The sequence below is a fragment of the Rhipicephalus sanguineus genome, unplaced genomic scaffold, assembly GCF_013339695.2.
Source record: "Rhipicephalus sanguineus isolate Rsan-2018 unplaced genomic scaffold, BIME_Rsan_1.4 Seq6153, whole genome shotgun sequence".
In the NCBI taxonomy this organism is placed as follows: domain Eukaryota; kingdom Metazoa; phylum Arthropoda; class Arachnida; order Ixodida; family Ixodidae; genus Rhipicephalus; species Rhipicephalus sanguineus.
This window is the reverse complement of record NW_023615632.1, coordinates 9,440-26,901: the sequence shown is the minus strand read 5'-3', so window position 1 is coordinate 26,901 and position 17,462 is coordinate 9,440.

Here is a 17,462-nt window from a genome sequence, read left to right as displayed (position 1 = left end):
GGCGTGCCTCGTAATCATATCGTGGTTTTGGCACGTAATACCAAGGAATATAAATGAAATGTACCGTATGTGTCAACCTCCAATAACAGACCGAAATCTTTATTCCTCCCATGGGAACAGCCGTGATCTGGCCCATTGTTAGTGCTGTTAATATATATATATATATATATATATATATATATATATATATATATATATATATATATATATATATATATATATATATATATATATATATATATATATATACGTGATCTGGCGTGTTGATAAGGAAACCCACCACGATGTACTTGTTACTTTGACAAAGTCTGGTCCAGCAGACGAAACGTTAGTGAAAATATACAGTGCCAATCTATATCTATACTGGTGAAAAAAATAGCACTTCAACTGTTTTTCTATTTTTATTGCTAAGCTTTACTAAGAGCCAGCTCTTTGCACGTGTCACTTCAGCTTGGCACAGTATACCTTAGACCATGCAATGCATAACGTTCGCGTGTGCTCGAAGGCCCGATCACACGCGAGCACACGCATTACGCCTTTTAATGAGCGGGTCCGAGTCCGGCCCGGCGCGCAGCCTCAAGCCGGGCCCGGGCCCGGCCCGGGCCCGGCCCAGAGCCGCGGCTTCAAGCCCGGGCCCTGCCCGGGCCCGCACTTTTAAGCCCGAGCCCAGCCCGGGCCCGCCGGAAAACGCTTCGAAAGGCCCGGCCCGCGGGCCGGGCTGGGCCCGGGCTTTTGTGCTGGCCCGGGCCCGTGCAATGCTCTAACCCTGACCCTCAAGGAAGAGTGGAAAGACTATTATCCGAAGGATCACATTACCACTTGTGAGGAAGTCAGACGACTCTTGCCGGTAACAATTAGAGCACTGCACGGGCCGTGATTTTCGGCCCGGGCCCGGCCCGGGCCCGGAAGTCGTTCATGTTTACCCGCCCGAGCCCGGCCCGGTGATTCAATACGCGACCCGAGCCCGGCCCGAGCCCGAGAAAAAATTTCGCCTACCCGGCCCGGCCCGGCCCGACGGCCGATCAGGCCCGACAGAAGCCCGAGCGTATAATATAGGTGGTGTTGCCAGAACATACAATCTACAGCAAAGTGTTTTAAGTAGCAAATATCTTTGTTGGCGATTATTTCGCCAACAATTGTACTTTAACCTACAATAACTTTGTGTAAAAGGGGCTCACGGTGGAAAGAGTTCAGTGGACCTACTGGGTACAATGAACGTTTGTTCGGCAATGGTATACTATAACTTGTTTTCTTTTTTTTTGCTAATGCAATGGGGATCATCAAGAGCGTTTTGTAGCAGATATTGCAGCAAGGAAAGTGATTTGCAGCATGAGTTCACTTTCGATAGGAAGTGCAATAAAAACAGAGGAGACAGAGAGCACAACGCTCTCATTGCACTCTTTACTGAAACTTAAAACATGCTCTAACGACAAAGCCAATCATGCACCCTTCTCGATATGTAACACGTCTTCAGCATGGTAGTACCTTGCCACAGCAAGATGAAGGAAGAAATTAGCCAAGTTTATTACCTTGCTCTATGTACACTAACCTAGATAAAATTATAACGAACCGTGTGTACCACGTGTACTTTTAGAAATACGTATAGGCAGCCGAAAGGACGAAAAAAGTATTTGTGGTAGCATTTTTTTTTCATATATCACACCCCTGCTACTATATACAGTCCATAAGTCTTTTGTGGCATATTTTATAGTTTATTTCTTCACGTGTTATTGTGCAAAAAGTCAAATTTTCTAGAGATTCCGGCTTTAAGCACGCCATCCACCGTTGTATCACATATCCTGCCGCGCAGAAGTTTCTCGCACTGCATGCGCTAACGCCAGGGTGCACATCTGCCTTGCGAAATGTGAAGGCGTCGGCAGTCGTTGTTCCTAACTTCCACCCTTGGAGCAAATTTAGGATGTCTTTGTGGACCTCTGCAGAATGAACGTGCTGTGCAGCTTATCCCTTCGTTTCTATCGTTCCCGAAATTCGTGACACTCTTCAGTATCATCTATAAAACTCCTCTTTGAGGGCTTCTGCTTGCAGTTTTCAGCAGTGCATGTTATGCACGGCTTGCACCGCGCTCTTCTTTTCTTCCGTATCATAATGCTCTATGCCTCCCTAACGATGTTGTACTGTTAGAAGGTGACCACTGCACTACGCGGGTAGGACTGGCAGGAGGTGGACGAAGCGATTTCGATCTATTTTTGGTGCTCGTTACAGTTTGGTAATAAGGCGCGAATAAGCTTCTCGACGCTTACTCATTGGATGCCTATGGTTCGAGGTAAAGGGAAATCACCCGGCACGGAATTCGTGAAATTTTTTCAAGCCTGATATTTTGTCAAGCGAATATATTTTGCCACACGCCTTATGCTGTTTGAACCTAAGCTATTCCTTCCCATTCCAACGGTATTGTGGAAGTGTCATGTAACTCTCACATACCTGTATAGCGCAGGGGACCCAAACACGCGGCCTGTGGGCCTTTCCCTAAAGGCCCGCGGTCCGCACATGATTGTGTTCGTTCCAATTTTTCATTTTCTTTATAAGTATGTTCTTAAGCTACACAGGCATGACAGGTCTAAAGCTTTTTTGTCGTGAGGCATCCCCTGCGGCCACCATGTGTTGGTCTGGTCTGGTCTGACCGCGAAACAAAACTCTGTAATTCAAAATCGGCGTCCTGATTTTAGTCATGTTGAGGATAGGTATCGATATGTTGTTGGAATCCTGCCCCCAAATACCCTTCAAACGACCCATATGTGACATATGGGAAAGCTCTTCTTTTTAAATGGCAACGTTAGCTGACATTTGGTACGACCTCCCTCCCCCCCCCCCCCCCCCGCTTCCAGCTGCGGTACTGTCCTGGCCTTTGCGGGACTAAATTTTCCTGAATGCGGCCCGTTAGCTTAGGTGGGTTTGAAACCCCTGATACAGCGGAAAAAGGCGAAAGTTCAAATCATAATCAATTGGGCACACCAAGCAGCAGGCTGTGCACGTCCATCTCGCGTCACATGACCGCTGGGGGCCATGACGAAGCCACGGAAAAAGGATGTCTCTCTATAGGAATTGTATGTAACGAGACTCCGTGCAGTCCTTTCGTTTTAGTGGAGGGCTGGAAACTTCAAAAACGTTTCTTCGCTTTATGTATGTATGTATGTTAGTATTATGTATGTATGTATGTATGTTTATTATGTATGTATGCTAGTGATGCAGAACTATCGGTAAATTGACTATCGATAGCATGGATAGTTTTTTTGAAACTATCTATAGTGTAGACAAACTATCGATAGTGCAATCGGTAGTACCATGGTTAATATTACTTGCGATATTACTGCCACGCGTGTTTATTGCATTGTTTTGATGCTCTCAGGTTTCACTCACAAAGACTGCTAGCAACGTTTGACGCAGACCGCGCCGTAATGTTTGAGAAGCTTCACAATTCTTTGAGATCATTCTGTTAAGATTACGTGCCTGACGCGTATAGTCAAGTTTATTCGAGAGCTTATGCGAGCTCCAGCGGTAACGCTGGAAGGTTCGATGAGTGATGTATTAAAGATGACGCGTTCCACCAATGATCAGATTACTCGACGGCCGACGACTCTACTCGTCGCTATCAGTGAGCAGCGTGTATCGCTTATATCTTGAGTTTTGATTTTCTGGGCACAAGTTCGCCGAAATAAAAAGCTCCGTATTTCCCAGTCTTGCTGCAGCATTCTTCCCCGTCACAACCACGTGACAATACTATCGATAGTGGTGTGATTAATGATGCTGCTGCTGGCCAGCCATATTGCCAAAATATTTGCAATAGCCTACTATCAGCTTCACTTAATTTATGAGCAATTTCTGGCGAGAGAAATGAATTATTACCGCCGTGAAAATGGCGGAGTATGTCCATCAATAAATTCACATCCAGAAGTAACCAGTTGCACCTTACAATTCACAAACTTAGTTAATGATATTTTTTATTTTGAAATCATAAAATGCAATATAAATTTGAAGCCGCGCAGTTCGACCACATGTAACGCCTTCCTTTCCGCTACAGCCGAACCGTTTGACTTTACGATCATGTGTCAGCAAAGGGCTCTGGTGAAGACATAAGCGTGCGCAGGATTCCCCTTCAGGGGGGGGCGAAGGTTCGTCGCAGCGCCCCCCCTCCCTATTATGTCAATGTATGCGGCTGCCTTGCGCCCCTCTTCTCGCCCCCCCTACAATGTATAGGGCTGACTTTGCGCCCCCCCTTCTCGCCCCCTTGGCCCCCCCCCTGTGCACGCCTATGGGTGAAGAACACAAGCATGTCAACTTTCTTGCCCTTCAGCCTGCTCCTCTGGCTCCACTACGTACCACGCGTGCGGGGAACCAAGTTTATTCTGCAATGAGTTCGTGCTGTTAATTTATACTATCGATAGTACCATCAAATTTTTCACAATCGATAGCGCTATCGATAGTATTTCTTACCATCGATAGTTCGAGAGTGACTCAGCTATCGATAGTATCGATAGTACCATAGATAGTTCTGCATCACTAATGTATTTATTTATTTATTTATTCAAGTACCCTAAAGGCCCGAAGGCATTACATAGGGGGGACAGAACTATGAATAGTACAGCATAATACAGTTGCTAAACAAACAGAACTCAGGAAAGAAATATCTAAGGGTAATACACCAATACTTTCGTGGCAGCGATATCAATGTTCCACGAAAGTAAGTAATGTGCAAATATGAAATATAACTGTAATTTAAACACCTCAGACATTTACAAATGCTCTAACAATACATGCGGCACTACACAGTTTTTACCACACTTTAACACAATTTTTCAACAAGCAGAACTAAAAAAAAAAAAGTGCAAATATAAAATAACAGTAATCCAAACACCTCGGACATATACAAATGCTTCTTGAGCAATAAATACATGTGACACCAAAATACAACTAAGAAAAATAGAATTACGAATTGCATTTTAATGTGCGATGTGTCAAGAAGAGAGAGAAAAAAAAGGAGTTCGACATGCAAAAATTTAAGCTTTAAAGTAACATTTCAGACCTTTAACGAATGCATTATGATTAGTAATATCTGCAATGTCAGCAGGAAGCTGATTCCAGTAACGGATGGCAAGTGGTAGCGGGGAGTAAAAGAAAAGATTGGTACGGGCGAAGACGGGCTCGACTTTAAACTGATGATCAAGCCGCGAGGATACGCGATGGGCTTGTTTGATATGAAAAGCAGCGCGTGATGACGGATTGTGATAAATCTTATGGAAAAATGAAAGAAGCGTGACCAGCCTACGTTTTTCCAGAGGAACAAGATCAATTGAAGATTTAATTTCTGTTACACTCGATGTTCGCAGGTAGTTTTTAGTGATAAATCGAGCAGCTTTATTTTGTAGTGATTCCAATTTATCAATGAGGTATGCCTGATGCGGGTTCCAGATTAGTGATGCGTATTCGATTTTCGAACGTACCAAGGTGTTGTAAGCGAGAAGTTTAGTGGCGGTATTCGCTAAACTTAAGTTTCGCCGGACGAAGCCAAGTGTTCTAGATGCTTTGCTAACCATGGCGTCTATATGGGCGTTCCATGTCAAATCAGATGACAAATGAACGCCCAAGTACTTGATAGAGCATGCTGAGACTATGGACGTATTGTTTAACGTGTAGTTGGATAATGCAGGGTTAGGTTTTGTCGAGAATCGAATGGCTTTGGTCTTGGTGACGTTAATTTCCATTTGCCAATCTTCACACCATGCACCGAGTTTGTCTAAATCCGATTGTAAGTAGCAAGCATCCATAGCGCTAGTATTTTCTCTATAAATTACGCAATCATCAGCAAATAATCTCACTGTAGAACATAAACCATTAGCGATATCATTAATATAAATTAAAAACAGGATGGGTCCGAGCACGGAGCCCTGAGGGACACCAGATTTAACATAGAGCAACGGGGATGAGTGATCATTTACAAAAACTGATTGGTAGCGGCTAGTTAAAAAATCGGTGATCCACTTAATAATTCTCATATTGATGTTGAGGCATTTTAGCTTGTGTATTAGGCGCAAGTGAGGAACCTTGTCGAAGGCCTTCGCAAAATCGACAAATATAGCATCAACATCATGTAATGAATGAATAGAGTGGTGTAGGTCAGTGATCAATTCAAAGAGTTGCGTCTCACAGGATCGACCGCGCAAAAATCCATGCTGATTTATAAAAAAGAAATTATGTTCTGTTAAAAATTTCATGACAGCGGATGAAATGATATGTTCCAGAATTTTGCAGCACGTGCTTGTCAAAGAAATCGGTCGGTAGTTAGAGGCATTGGACGGGTCACCAGATTTAAAGATGGGAATGACACGAGCCTGTTTCCAATCACTTGGAACACATCCCGTGTCAATGGATTGTTGAAATAGGGCGGCAAAAATTTTACATATCGCAGGTTTGGCTAGCTTGAGTAGTTTAGAGCATATGCCATCAGGACCAGGAGCAGAGTTAGTTGCTAGGCGGTCGATGGCGGATTCTATCCCCTCAGAAGTGATAACAACATCATGCATGGTCGAATTTAAATGGGGAAATTGAATATTATTTGGCAGTGGACTCTCATCCGTGAAAACAGATGAAAAGAACTCATTAAATTCTACAGCAACCTGAGCAGGAGAAACAGTATTCCCATCTCTCGCTAACGATATAGTTGATTTTGAGACGTATTTCGGATTAATCACTTTCCAAAATTTCTTTGTGTCATTTTGGAGCATGTTTGTAATATCGTTGTTGAAAAACTTGTCCTTGGCTACTGATATTACAGTTTTGCACAAATGCGCATGTTCACGATAGCATCTCCAATCATCGTCAGTGTTTGATAACTTCGCCTTTGAGTATAAACGTTTCTTTTTGTTAATGCAACGTTTCACATGCGTCGTGAACCATGCGCTTTGCGCTGACACCGTAATACTGATTTTAGGTACGTACTTTTCTTTAAGCAACAGTAACCTGTCACGAATAAGGGCCCAGTTCATGTTTGCATCGCGCTGATCGAAGGATTGCATAAGATCAGCCGAAAAGCTTGAAAGGTCACCAATCAGCATATCGACATTCGCTCGTGCGTAATCAAAAATGATTTTCTTTGTATTATCCCGAGTTTTACATTCGCATATCAATTCGCAGTGCAAAATACTGTGGTCACTCACGCCATCCAAGACGGTTACTGAGACACTGTTTGGCTCCGTTGTTAATACAAGATCTAAAAGGGAATTTCCACGCGTGCAATCAGAAAACCACCTGGTGCAAATCAAATGACGACAGTACAATCAAGAAAACTCTGACATTCACGCTTCTTCGAGCTACCTATGGGTCTGTACGAGTGCCATTCAATAGCCGGATAATTGAAGTCGCCAGCTAAGAATATTGACGAACTTGGCCACTTATTTTGTATAAAAGTTAGTGACTCATTAAGGAATTCTGGAAATTCGCCAGAAGCATCAGGTGGGCGGTAGCAGACACCATTATACATGTGACACGCGGCGGCAAACGTAGGGCTACCCACAAAATTTCAAGACATGAATCTGTGTCAACAATGTAAGCCTCCAAATTATTTTTCACTGCAATCAGCACTCCACCACCTCGCGATGTGACCCTGTCTTTCCGAAATAATGTAAATTGACGGGACAAGACAACTCGCAGTCAGCAATATCAGGCGACAACCATGTTTCTGTGCCTAAGACTATATCTGCTGAGCATGATTCTACATACGAACACAGCTGGTCCTGCTTATGATACAGACTACGGAAGTTCGAAACAAGGATTGACAGTGAGGAATCTCGGTTTTTATGTTTTGGTCAATGGGTTTTGGTTGGCGCATGACGCTTTGGAACGGCCTGTACTTGCCTGTGGCATCGTCGACGGCGTAAACTGCGTTGTTTAGGACAAGCTTGTCAAATAAAAGCTTAAATTTGTCGCCAGGCTTCCGTTCAGTTCGTGCGAAGTCTCGTAGTTTCTTCCGAATAAGCTGCACCCTCGGTGAAAAGTCCTCCTCTATCCATACACGTGGTGATTTTAGTTCCTTCAGTTTACATGCGTTTTTCAGTACCATACTTTTATCTTTGAAGTTGAGGAACTTCACAATGATCGGCCGTGGGTAATCCGGCTTTTTCTCGCCGATTCTATGGGCACGCTCGATTTGTCCAGTTTCAATTCCTAAATTTTTTGATACAAATCCTTTTACAAGATCTTCTGTGTCCTTCCATGATTCTGATGATTGTTCCGGGATACCTTTTAAGATGAGGTTATTTCTACGCATTCTGTTATTGAGGTCGTCAACTACTAAGCTAGATTGTTCGAGTTGCTTTGATTCTATGCCTTTCAATGTGTCCTGTGTATGTTTAAGCATTTGAACCACTTCGCTGCTTTCGGTGGCTCCTTCTATTTTAGAAAGACGCCTCTTTATGTCAGTGATGTTCATTTGTACCTCTTTGACCTTCCCAAGGACATCTTTCTGAAATCTATCATTGGACGCAGCCATGTCCTTGACAATCGTTAAGAGCTGGTCTATCTTATCAGGCCCGGGATTCATTTCAATGTCCCCTGCACAGAGTAGCACGTGCGCTACAGTAAAAAGCACAAGAGAAAGCCGTCCAGCCATACTTAGGTTGATCGGAAATTTAGTCGGGTTTAACCACACCGAGCGAGATGCACACTTTCCATGTCCACTTCCAACAAAGCGACCTATGCGAGCTCGATACGTACAAAGGTCTGTACCCATGACAAACGTGCACAGTTGGGATTTGCAGCCAAATAAATGAAATAAACTATCGGTGCTAGTAGGTCACACTCACCTAGAATGCGACAACAGTCTTGTTAGGGCGACGAGCATTAGGCCGCAAATCCCGCTTGTTGGTTTCCGACGAGTCTTCTTATAGTAGCTGATGGGAGGGCGCTGCGCACGATGATTGCGCTTGCGCTGTAGGTGGTGGCGCGCAAGGTGACGGTCCGGATCCGCACGTGGTAGATAAACACAGCGTACGTCGATTCACCGTCTGGAACCAGATGGTGCCCGTGATCAGCGTGCAGCTCGGTCTCTCCGTCAGCTAGAATGCGACAACAGTCTTGTTAGGGCGACGAGCATTAGGCCGCAAATCCCGCTTGTTGGTTTCCGACGAGTCTTCTTATAGTAGCTGATGGGAGGGCGCTGCGCACGATGATTGCGCTTGCGCTGTAGGTGGTGGCGCGCAAGGTGACGGTCCGGATCCGCACGTGGTAGATAAACACAGCGTACGTCGATTCACCGTCTGGAACCAGATGGTGCCCGTGATCAGCGTGCAGCTCGGTCTCTCCGTCAGCTAGAATGCGACAACAGTCTTGTTAGGGCGACGAGCATTAGGCCGCAAATCCCTGCTAAATTCCTGCTAAAGAGCGAATACGAACTTTAAGACAATTTCATGTTTATGAATTGAGATAGTGTGAACACGGACGACAAGAAAGGCATTGGCAAACTTAGGCTTGTACCTATACACACCTAGCTAATAAGCGCTGAGAGGAAATACGGTCACTGACCAAGTCTGATGAACTTCCCCGACGTTTCAGAACCGCTACCAGTTCCCTGTTGATTGAGCTGGACGTTGTCAATTAAGTAGCCAGTAGGTGACGCAATGAGCGCGTGAACATAATCATATCATTGACTGGGATAATGCCACTATCGTCGCCAAGGAGAAGAACGTGTCATCCCGCCGGATTATAGAATCTCTAATCATACACTCGACGCCAGCTACAGTGAATAGCACAGAAGGGACTATGCCTGTCATTCACGCCCGCTTGCTGAGTCGCCTACTGGCTACTTAACTGACAGACTTCCAGTCTAGCTCAGTGAACAAGAAACCCGTATGCGGTTCCAAAACGTCGGATAATTTCATCAGACTTGTTCAGTAACCGTGTTTCATCTAGTCCAATGCCTGACCAGACGAAGTTTCGCGGATCTCTTGACAATGTTAATTATCGGTATAAGGCACCCATTCGCAAAGATGGCAGTAGTCGTCCGTGATCAACTTTTTCGGTGTAAACCATGGGTTATCTATCACCACGGGGCCGAATCTGACATGCTGCTATGGTTAAAGCTATTGTGCTTGCCCGTTAATTAAAATAAGATGTCTGTAACCTAGAGAAAGAATAACATCGCTTTCTTGAACTAAAGCACGCCCATATGTCCACATTACACTTGTGCACGCTGCACCTAATGCATCTCTGAAAAAAAAATCAATTCACCGCAAGCGTGAAGCAGTGGATTCGATAGCAACGAATTGTATTGTTATACGAAGTAAGGCTGCCAGCTAACTCTTTCGGATCCGATTTCGCGTAACTCTCCAGAACGCTGGTGTAAGAGAATACGGCCGCTCCAGGGAGGGAAGCCGTTTTTCGTGCGGTCTCTTCGCGTTGAGAGCACAGCCCACAGAAGGGCATTCGAGCCGTCTGAGAATGCCTGCCGTGATACAGCGCGCGCCAGCGATCGCGACCGCTGGCGCGCGCGCTTCAATGTTCCCAGTTGCTGCTCGAGCGACACATCAGCCCCCTCCCCCCTACTTCTTCCTTCAAGATGGGCGGGGCGTTTCCTCTCTGCTTCAGCAGCAATCGACGGTAGGCATAGCACGCGGGCTGGGGTCGCATGCGCCTCTGTGCGACGTAGATGGGTCGGCTCGTTTTATCTCTACTTCAGCCGCGTTCGTCGCCTCCGCTCGCACGCTTTCACCCCAGGGTAGAACAAACGATGCGCAGGCGGATGTTATAGATTTGGACTTTAAACGGAACATGACGGCGATGGCCGTCGAGAGTGTCCATATAATTGCTATCGCAATAGAAATACACATCACTGTGCACTGACGTTGCCGCCGGAAGCAGTTCGTCAGTCGCGAAACGGGCATGGCCAAAATGTTTTGTTTCCTGCGCTTTGTGGGCGCGATACAAGTCTAGGACTGGACATGCTAGCTCCTCTGAACCAGGCGTTCTGTAATGACAAATGGTAGTGCATGTTTCCTGCGTATCTCGTCTAACCACGGCGGTGGGCCTCGCTGCACAGGTTTCCTCTCGAGCCATGGTGTATGGCGTTATATGTTGGCGACGGTATTAGCACGATTTCTGCTCCCGTACCCCTTCAGCGGCCACTCTGTGTACCTCAGTGCGAATGTTCCTGCATACTGTCTGCCGTGTGCTAGAAGGTCCAATATGAACTGAAGTGTTTAATGCGAGGTCGACGCCAAAATTAGGCAGCTGACGGAAAGCAATTTCGCATAGTGACGTCGTATTCGGGCACTAATTTTGTAATATATGAATAAGCAGCTGGCTGAAAATCGTCCTCCCAGTCCGTTTCCCCGTGCTTGGTTTTTGCAGTATGGGCTATTCGTGCTTGTATTGTTCGACTACACAGTTTTCTGATGCAATAGCGCGTAGATCGCTCGACAGCCCTAGGTGTTCAACTCCAACTGCTCTGGCAGACTGTGCCTCCATTTAAAGCAATTCTGCAAATATGTTACTACTCAGATGGCAGGGAGAGAAGGGAAAACCACATGGCATAGCCAACCATATTTCTAACAAGTTTGGTTAATGTTATATGAAATCATATATTTTTTCTGTATACTTTTTTGTACCTCTACATTGAACCTCGCTGGTGACCGTTTTGCATAGCGATATGTCGCCGCTAGCTTTGTGGAAAGCAGCAATACACATGAAGATGAGGAAGGTACTTGAAATCGCACTACCAAATTACTTGCTAGGGTGGTTTCAGGATAGATAGATCGGCGAGGGTTCACCCGGTTGAAGATATATTTTATAATGACTAAGAGCGGCACCGGGGCTCGATCGCGTGCGCTGCCACCGACAGCGCTGCGACGAAGGCGAAGAGGAAGACGTCGAAGCAGAGAATAGAACAGCCGGAACGCAGCAACGGCCTCTGTGACGCATACAAACTGTTTGCCAGTTTTAGAATCTTCCGGTTTACAAGAGCAGAACTATTCGCGAAACCCTTCGGTAGTTAGCCGGAATCTCTCTAATAAAAGTTTTCTTTACCAAATCGTAGACCAATGACTCCTGTGCTGGCATGCGGCCAAAGACACTCAACGCCTCTCTGATCTAGACAAACACTCAAGGCATTGGCCCACTCGCTGCTCTCCCAGCCTTGCCCTACGGCGATTCTCTCAAAACGATGCAAATAGGCATAGAGGTCGTCCCTTCGTTCATCAAAGGGCGCCATCGATTTCTCAGGGCAGACAAGCTTAGGCTGTCTCTGTCTCGTTCATTACATTGGCGCAGTCTACGAAAAGTGAATCTTAAGGCTGAAGCAACCTGTCGTCGTGGGCAGGCTTATCCTGGCGCCGTCAAGACAGCGCAAGGCCTCCGGTTGCTCGGGAACGCCGTTTACGCTTCCCGTTGCGACACCCTCACGCTCAGGACTCCATTGGCCCCTGAGCCACTTAGGGATGCTGTTCAAGCTCCCTCGGACGAGGAGCCCGCCGTCTTGAGCACAGTGACCACTTCCTCCGCCTCTGATGTCGCCACTGGCTCCGCGTGCAGATCTCCCGACAGCGCTGCAGAGCTGCTGCATACCGTCGCATCACGACTAACGCCTTGACAGCGTCGAGCTCCGAGCTGTTTCCGCCGACCATGCCAGCATTATGCGCAGTCAGTGCCGTGTTGGCAGTGACCGCCTCACAATATTTTGCAGCCAGCGCACTCGAGAACCGTAGAGAGCTCCGATATGCCCTCGCGTAGCTCTCACACCAACTTGGCTTGGCGTCGGTGCACTCCGGATTTTCGACTGCCGTCCCACCATCACTGACTGCCTACGAATTCCCGGAGTTTCATGGCTTTTAGAACGACGCCGACAATTGGGTGGCGACCATCAACGCTCTCGGAGATCGCGAGGCCTGGACGGACCAACAGGAATGGCCGTAGACCGCTTTCAAAATGGTGCCGCGGCGTGGCATAGGTATGAAGGCGTGAGGCAGCAGTCCTCGGCAGAGTGGATCACCAGGCTCATAGCTGCTTTTCGACGCAATACTTCCACCTCGCTGCCACCACCCAGTACAACCTGACCGCTACCGCGGATGCAGCTGAGGAGGGACACCACCTCGAGGCTGCAACTTGCAGCTCAATAAAACTTCTTGTTGGGCTAGTTGGTTATTCGACATAGTGTAGGATGATCAGCGCAACCTTGACTCCCGCAACACTCACACACACACGACACTCAGCGCTCACTACCAACTGTTTATTGCACCCTGAATGACCCTCTTATATAGCTACAGAAAAATGCGCAAAACCAATGAAGAAGGAAGGTGCGCATGTGGAAAGCAACACACAAGCGAAGTATGAGCGCCCCCACCCCACCAGGCAAAAAATTAAACAAATCGAAAAAGAAATACGAAAAAGCAGATAAAGCAGCAGATCACTAAAACGTTGCCTCGAGAAAAGATATTTTCCTGTTGATGTAACACCAACGACGGCTCGCTAACACAATTGTCCTTATGTTTTCCAATAAAATATGCTTCCAACAGCAGAAGTGCAGATGATTTCAAGCTTCTTCCAAGAACCTGCGTGTCTGTAAATCGTGGTTCACACCCACATGCGGAAGTATGCGCCACAAGATGCGCGTACTTATCCTCGTTTTTATTAACCTTTAGAGCATGCTCCCTAAGCCGGTCATTTAGGCATCTCTCGGTCATCCCGATGTACTCTTTTCCGCAGGATAATGGAATAGAGTATACAACTCCCGTGGAACATTTGACGTAGGCTTTCTCATGTTTCTTCAGGCAACCGCGTCTCTTGCTATCGCAAATGCGCGGACACAACTTGGCTAGCTTCTCTGGCGCCGAAAAGACCAGAGCCAATCCATGCCTAGCAGCAACCTTCTTCAGCTTTATGGGAGAGCTTGTGCACGTACGGCATAACATGAAGCTTAGAACCCAATGGGTCCCAAGCAGCTCCATCCCTTTGTGTTCCACGTTTCATCTTCTGCATGAGAGCCTCAGCGACCGTGTTTATGAACGACGAAGGGAAGCGCGCCGCCGTTAACCGGTGGATCTGATCATAAAAAATACTGCGCATGTGGTGTGGACACGACTTTGTCAACGAAGATTCCAGGCAAAGTGAAGCTATTCCTCTTTTAACATATGCATAACGTTAAGCGCAATACTGAATCGACGAGGACGGGACAGGGAGTGACACACACACAAGCACTAACTTTCAACAATGCTTTATTGTGAGCCGGATCACTGCATAAATACATGAAAATTGCGGACATCAGGCATGCGCAAATGTGAAGGATCTAGAAATGACAATTCTTTTTCTGGACAATGATAATGAAGGTGCGCTGACACAATCTTGGCCTAACTCGTGTATGGTGGCTGATTCAACTATCAACCGCGTGGTCTCACCTTTGTGCGTGCGTACGACAGAGCACTCATGAAAAGCAGGCGAACACCCACACGTGCTGCAATGTGCGGTTAACAAACCATCGCCACCCTTCTTTACATTGTTTTTGTGTTCTCTAAGCCTGTCGTTAAGACAGCGCCCTGTCTGCCCCACGTAGAATTTCCCACACGAAAGGGGGAGCTTGTACACGACCCCTTCTTTGCATTCCACGTGGCGAACTCTGTGATTTTTTACGCAGCCGCGCGCTTTGTGAGCAGTTGGGTTGCTGAGCCTGCACAGCTTTCCGAGCTTGTTTGGAGCCGTAAAAGCGACGCCAATGTTTGCTCGAGCGCCCACTTTTTTTAAGTTGTGGGAAATCTTGTGAAGGTATGGCATGACAGCGAACCTCTTCCGGGAATTCTCACCTGCGGCGGCGTTCTGTTGGCGACTTGAAGGCTTTTTGAGCAGGGATTCTGCCACTGACACCAGAAGGTAGCCAGGGTAGCCTGCTTGTGCGAGGCGAGCCTTTTGGCGATCAAGGCTGGTTGTCATTAAATGGCGGCATGATTTGTTTATATTATCATTATTTATATAATGATAATATATGTTTATATATTATCATTGTCCAGAAAAGAATTGTCATTTCTAGACCCTTCACATTTGCGCATGCCTGATGTCTGCAATTTTCATGTATTTATGCAGTGATCCGGCTCACAATAAAGCATTGTTGAAAGTTAGCGCTTGTGTGTGTGTCACTCCCTGTCCCGTCCTCGTCGATTCAGTATTGCGCTTAACGTTATGCATATGTCGCACCAACAAGGCCAAAGATCCACCCTTGCTCTTTTAACAATCTTAGAGTGCGCAGAATCATACGGCAACAGCCCCTTTTTCACACGAGGATGGTAATACCAACAAAAATGTTCACGGTCCCACAGTAGCTTGAGGTCTAAAAACTGTAGGCATGTCTCTGCGGGTACCTCGGAAGTGAAACTAAGTCCGCGTCCAAATTCTTTAAAAAGCACTTAGTACGTCGTCACAATAAGCACGCTCAACTTCATAAAAGGCATCCTTGATACACACACTTATCGAAGTAAAACCATCCTCTTGAAAATCTAAAATGTGATCGGGGAGTGTATAGGGCTCCCGTTTGTCTAAAAGAATTAAGAAATCGTCAACATATCTAAAAATCTTTAAAACCTTCCCCCCACTTAAAAAGTTATCCAACGCCCTATCTACGTCAGCTAAAAAATGTCACACAGAACTGGGGCGACACACGAACCTATACAGATTCCTTGTCACTGCAGATAGGGCTTGTCGTCAAAAGTAATAAAAGTGACGTTAAGATAAAATTGTAAAAGCGCTAAAAAGTTCTCAACGGACACACCCGCGTTGTTCATAAAAGAAACGTCGCCATTATCTTCTATGCACTTTCGGACCGAGGCCAAAAGCTTATCGTGAGGAACAGAATAGAACAGGTCTTCAACATCTACTGAAAAAGCAAAGGAAATCTGCTGGTTAGTCCGAATGAAATCGCAGACATCACTAGAACTTTTGGTGCGGAAAGGGTCATTGACATAAAGCGTTTTTAGTTTGCTTAAAAGTAATTTGCTAACGTTCACCTGCCATGAACCACTTTCACTAACGATTGTTCTGAAGGGTATGTCCACTTTGTGGGTTTCGCGGAAAAAAACACATTCAGATTTTAGCTTTTGCAGCCTGCTAAGGCTGCAAAAGCAGAAATCTTTATGTCAATGCTTTATGTCGAACGCTTTATGTCAATGACCCTTTCCGCACCAAAAGTTCTAGTGATGTCTGCGATTTCATTCGGACTAACCAGCAGATTTCCTTTGCTTTTTCAGTAGATGTTGAAGACCTGTTCTATTCTGTTCCTCACGATAAGCTTTTGGCCTCGGTCCGAAAGTGCATAGAAGATAATGGCGACGTTTCTTTTATGAACAACGCGGGTGTGTCCGTTGAGAACTTTTTAGCGCTTTTACAATTTTATCTTAACGTCACTTTTATTACTTTTGACGACAAGCCCTATCTGCAGTGACAAGGAATCTGTATAGGTTCGTGTGTCGCCCCAATTCTGTGTGACATTTTTTAGCTGACGTAGATAGGGCGTTGGATAACTTTTTATGTGGGGGGAAGGTTTTAAAGATTTTTAGATATGTTGACGATTTCTTAATTCTTTTAGACAAACGGGCGCCCTATACACTCCCCGATCACATTTTAGATTTTCAAGAGGATGGTTTTACTTCGATAAGTGTGTGTATCAAGGATGCCTTTTATGAAGTTGAGCGTGCTTATTGTGACGACGTACTAAGTGCTTTTAAAGAATTTGGACGCGGACTTAGTTTCACTTCCGAGGTACCCACAGAGACCTGCCTACAGTTTTTAGACCTCAAGCTACTGTGGGACCGTGAACATTTTTGTTGGTATTACCATCCTCGTGTGAAAAAGGGGCTGTTGCCGTGTGATTCTGCGCACTCTAAGATTGTTAAAAGAGGAATTGCTTCACTTTGCCTGGAATCTTCGTTGACAAAGTCGTGTCCACACCACATGCGCAGTAGTTTTTATGATCAGATCCACCGGTTAACGGCGGCGCGCTTCCCTTCGTCGTCATAAACACGGTCGCCGAGGCTCTCATGCAGCAGATGAAACGTGGAACACAAAGGGATGGAGCTGCTTGGACCCATTGGGTTCTAAGCTTCATGTTATGCCGTACGTGCACAAGCTCTCCCATAACCTGAAGAAGGTTGCTGCTAGGCATGGAGTGGCTCTGGTCTTTTCGGCGCCAGAGAAGCTAGCCAAGTTGTGTCCGCGCATTTGCGATAGCAAGAGACTGCGGTTGCCTGAAGAAACATGAGAAAGCCTACGTCAAATGTTCCACGGGAGTTGTATACTCTATTCCATTATCCTGCGGAAAAGAGTACATCGGGATGACCGAGAGATGCCTAAATGACCGGCTTAGGGAGCATGCTCTAAAGGTTAATAAAAACGAGGATAAGTACGCGCATCTTGTGGCGCATACTTCCGCATGTGGGTGTGAACCACGATTTACAGACACGCAGGTTCTTGGAAGAAGC